Source organism: Borostomias antarcticus (genome assembly GCF_949987555.1).
Source record: "Borostomias antarcticus genome assembly, chromosome: 23".
NCBI lineage: Eukaryota > Metazoa > Chordata > Actinopteri > Stomiiformes > Stomiidae > Borostomias > Borostomias antarcticus.
The window spans coordinates 16900497-16905496 of NC_140256.1; the positions used below are offsets into that span (position 1 = coordinate 16900497).

The 5000-nt window shown below is 53.1% G+C and overlaps 1 protein-coding gene across 1 annotated transcript in view; it reads right to left on the bottom strand.

The window, feature by feature from the left end:
* adgrv1 (adhesion G protein-coupled receptor V1) overlaps window positions 1-5000 on the bottom strand; it is a gene marked incomplete at both ends in the record, with an annotated part of 65147 nt that overhangs the window by 3974 nt on the left and 56173 nt on the right. The window lies entirely within an intron of this gene.

Sequence of the window (5000 nt, forward strand, 5' to 3'; positions counted from 1 at the left end):
TTCAGCCAAGGCACGTACGTCAGCCGGGGTCAGCAGAGGTTAATCTGTCACGCATGACGCAGCACCAGCTGACTGTAGCTGTCATAGCATTGGTCAGCTCACCAGAGCGCAGGTATTTAAGCTGTCAAAACATGTCATTATTCGCGCTTGCTTACTGCTGTCGTAATTGCATGCTGCCATTCTGCTATTTGCTCGCTGCTCCGCGTTTTGCTCGCGTTCCGTGTCATATTGTGTCTTGGTGCGTTGCTACCTGCCGCCCGCGGTGTCCTCGCTGCTTCCGCGTTCCCCTCTGCCCGTCGTCTCTCCGGTCCGTGGTTTGGGGGTCCGTTTAGTGGCGTCGTGGAGCGCCGGCTTCCGAGGCCGGGGAGCCCGTCTCCCTGTAGCTCCGTGTGCCATACTTGCGTATGGTTCGTTGCTCGCATAGCTTACGTTGGAAGTCCGTTAGGCATTGCTACGCGCCGGTCACTGGGTTTCATTCATGAGCCGCTATGTCGGTGTTGTCCATGTCGTCTGCCGCATTACTCAACTGTCGATGTGCGCCGGGTGCATTCACCATTGACATGTTTGCAGTTCGGGCGTGGACGTGCTGGGTGTGTTCTCTATGTCTTTGGTTCATCTCGTGGTGCGTTCGTTACAAATGGGAGGTGGCTAATTGCGGCTTGCTACTAGGAATACTAAAATACACCACCGCATGAACTCGCACTTCCTCGTCGCACATTCGGATATGTTTCTCAGCCCCCAGTTGCTCGATGCACTAGATATAACTAGGTGGCTGTGATATAATGTTATATAGATATAACTAGGTGACTGTGATATAATATTATATAGCTCGATGCACACCGGTCGGAGGTTGGTATTTTGCCACTGCGACTTGCCTCCTCCGGCCACTAACGACTGCGCCATAAGTCCTCCCCTCGCGGCTCGTTCGTGGATTCGCTGGCCGCATGACAGGCTATACTGCTCGTTGCTAACTAGCTGGCGTTCGTCAAGGTTCCCGTATTGCGCGTCGGGGCATCATTATGTTGGATTGCATACTCGCTCGTGATTCGTTGTTAGATTGCTAATCCTAGCTCATGATTCATTATGTTAGGTTGCTGATACTGGCTCATGGTTCATTATGTTAGATTGCTGAAGCTGGCTCATGATTCTGTTACTGGCTCATGATTCTACTGCTAGCTCTTGACGTTCATGATCGCTTCGGTATTGCTTCCGGAGATGCAAACCATGTATGCTATATGAGGGATTAATTGATGACTAAGTATGTGATGAGGACGATCGATATTATGGTATTTAAGGCTGTCTCGCCTGTCTGGTAGGCCTGGGTTGTTTGGCCGATTGCTTCGGCATGTCCAAAACCTCGTTCGGGGACAACGACGGCGATGATGCCTTACCAATTATTGCGTTTTTGGCTTTATTATTAGTTCGGGTCAGTAGCATCGGGCTACTGCATGGTCTTAGGGCATCGTACTGTAACCTGTGCGTTGTCGTTTATTGTTTCAAGCCATTATGCTCTGCAATCTGCTGGGTGTGCGCGTCTATCTGGCTGTTCGGTTTACCGCGGTGCTTCTTCTTCCGCCATTTCCGTTCGTCGCCTGCTCCTCCGCGTTGTTTGGGGGCATGGTTTACGGGCTTTTATTTCTAATGTAAAAGGGATGTATGCTGCGCTGATCACGCTCGATGTCGGATGTGTCGTTTACGCTGCGTTGGGATACTGCATTGCTCTTCGCATTAGCCCTCTGCGTTATTTCAAAGACTAATCACCTGATTATAATGCTGCGTGCATGACACTTCGTCGGCGTACGAACGCTACCTGGGGCCCGGAGTCCACTACGCTGCTCCGTATTCAATGTAAACGTCATGCTGTGGATATTCATACTATAGCGTTCATAGTTCATTGTGTCGTGTCTAGGCGGCTGTGGCCTCAGTCGGTTAAGAGTTTGTTGCAGGTGTTCATTCCACATGCGATGCCTGGACCCCTCCACCGTTTCTCGGCTGGGGAACCGATCCGTCCAGCTCCTCCTTAATGGCATCACGGAGAGCATCCCCTAGGCATGGATGTACGTCTTCCCTTCACTCCTTCGCTCGTTCAACGGTTATCGCACGGTTGAGGCAGGGGTGTTTTGGTGGTCACTCGTATTTAATGTTAGAAACAGTCATTCTCACAGCTTTCTATGGGTTCCTTAAGGTCGGTGAATATTCTACACGCACTTTGTCGTTCAACCCCGCGCACGACCTCACTCGGGCAGATGTCACGTTGCACGCGCTCTATTTCGTCCTGCACTGTAGCATTCAAGGCGGACAGAGCTGGTGCCGGCGTGACCGTTTGTTATCAGGCAATAACACCTTGTTTTGTCCTCTGTCCTCCATGAGCTCCTACCTGACGAGCAGACCCCAGGCCGGTGAGGAGGAGCCCCTCTTCATAAGAGAGGCAAAGCCATGACCGGTGCCTGGTTTGCCGCCAGACTCCGCGCCTCTGCCGGGCGTGCGGCCTCCCACCGGTCCAGTACACCGCACCCTCCCTCCGTATAGGTGCGGCACCCACCGCCGCCGCCATCACCCCGGTGTATGCCCTGAAGTCCATGGGCCGATGGTCCTCATCCGCTTATGAAGCTACCTACGGCCTGGAGTCCAGGACATTCCGGATGCCCAGAGGGCTATGTGTGGACTGTGACTTTGGGGTTGGGGGGATACTGCGTTTTCAGGTGATCATGTAGCTGGTGCACTATCAAATGTTGTCTGACATCAGTCAGAGCGCTCTCCGTCAACCCGCTGCGCATGCGGGCCGCGGAGTTGCTGGTGTGTTCTTGGGGGGTAGTTTGCAGGTATTCCACCGGCGTCGGCCGGTGGATGCCAGAGTAGCCGCTAGCTGGTCTCTGTGGCTATCCGTGGCGGGCGCCATGGACGCAGAGACACTAGGCTGTATCTCCCGCGGAACCCACGAAGCGTCGGCCCGTGGGGACCAGGGACTATAATGTACAGCAGTCCTCCTGTGGCACTCTTTGACGGTCTTAGTGGGCTGAGTTACCTCCGAGCGTCTTCCCGATCGCGGCCCACTCTGATCGTCATTGAGGCAGGGGGCTAGATGCCGTTCCCCCTGGCTGTCTGGGCCAAGTGCTTGGCCCAGAGGGGGGGAACACCTAGATTGCCTCCCCCTGCTAACGCGCTCCACGTGCGGCGTGTGGAGCGCTTCCACGCCGGTGGGCAGGGGGCCCCCCGGACAGAACAGATAAAAAGAAGAGAAGAAAAGGGTCAAAACTTCTGCGCATGCGGGCCGCGGAGTGCTGGTGTGTTGGGGGGTAGTTTGCAGGTATTCCACCGGCGTCGGCCGGTGGATGCCAGAGTAGCCGCTAGCTGGTCTCTGTGGCTATCCGTGGCGGGCGCCATGGACACAGAGGCGCGAGTGCTGTATCTCCCGCGGAACCCACGAAGCGTCGGCCCGTGGGGACCAGGGACTATAATGTACAGCAGTCCTCCTGTGGCACTCTTTGACGGTCTTAGTGGGCTGAGTTACCTCCGAGCGTCTTCCCGATCGCGGCCCACTCTGATCGTCATTGAGGCAGGGGGCTAGATGCCGTTCCCCCTGGCTGTCTGGGCCAAGGGCTTGGCCCAGAGGGGGGGAACACCTAGATTGCCTCCCCCTGCTAACGCGCTCCACGCGCGTGGAGCGCTTCCACGCCGGTGGGCAGGGGGCCCCCCGGACAGAGCACACCGCCAAAATTCATATGCATGTATTATGCCGCTTGTATAATTATGCTGCTTGTATAATAAATGTTCAAATTTGACAAAAGTGATCTTGTCTGAAACATAAATATTCGAACTCTCAGTATATTAAAATAATAACAACATTGGTATTAAACCAACGTTCTGCCAGCATCATTTAGAATGAAAGCAGAGAACCTGGCTTGTGTTCCCCTGAGGTTTGGAGTGGAGTAAGTGCTCTATACAGCCTCTCCTTTGATCTGGCGTATCAAAGGCTGAGAACAGCAGTCAATATTAGCCTGGGGGCAGAATGCTACAGGCAGCGCATCAAACACACCCCTGACTCCTGGGAGGGGGGGTGGCGAGGGGGGGCAGGAGGATGGGCAAATGAAGAGGGGTCAGGGTGGAAGGACTCTTTGAAGTCAACAGGCGTTGATAAAAGCCATTTTGGCAGATGGGCAGCAGGGGAGGGTGTGTCGTGGCCAGGTCCGGCTCTGTTCCCTGTCCGCTAAGCGATAGAGACGTGTCAGTCCCCTTCCGTAAGCCAGCAGGCCCCTAGGGACCGTAACTCCCACAAATAAGACCCTCCGCAATAGTGTGTATATATGCGTGTGCATGTGTGTGTGCACGTGTGTGTGTGTTCGTGCATTTGTGTGTGTGTTCGTGCGTGTGCGTGTGTGTGTGTGTGTGCGCGTGTGTTTGTGCATGTTTGTGTGCACGTGTGTGTGTGTTTGTGCGTTATGGAAGGGTTGGTGTGGTGTTATGGAAGGGTTGGTTTCCCCGTGACAGAGTCAGTGACCCCTGCAGTATCTTAACCAGATCAGTGTAATCAGGTCAGGCAGAGCGGTGAGGATGGGAATGTGATTTGCGGTGTTAGATAACCCAGTCTGGGGGGAAGAGAGCGGTTAGCCATCCCACATCGTAAATGAGATTTCCTACTACGAGGATGTGAGGCATTACACGCTGTTTGTCGATTGGCCGGCTCGATAATACCAACTGGATTTATTTATTTAACCTTTACATAACAGGTTGTTCTCACTGACATTAAACAATTTTCAAATGTGTACTACATGGAAGGGTATGAACGTGTGTGTGTGTGTGTGTGTGTGCGTGGTATTGTGTTAGTGGTATTTTCTGTATGCTTACTGTACATCATTATTATGTATATTATACCATCATATGTGTGTGTGTGTGTGTGTGTGTGTGTGTATGTATGTGAATGTATGCGTACATCCTAGATGCTTGTTCGTATCTATAAAATGTAACACTTGTTAAACGACCCATCAACATGAAAGCAATGG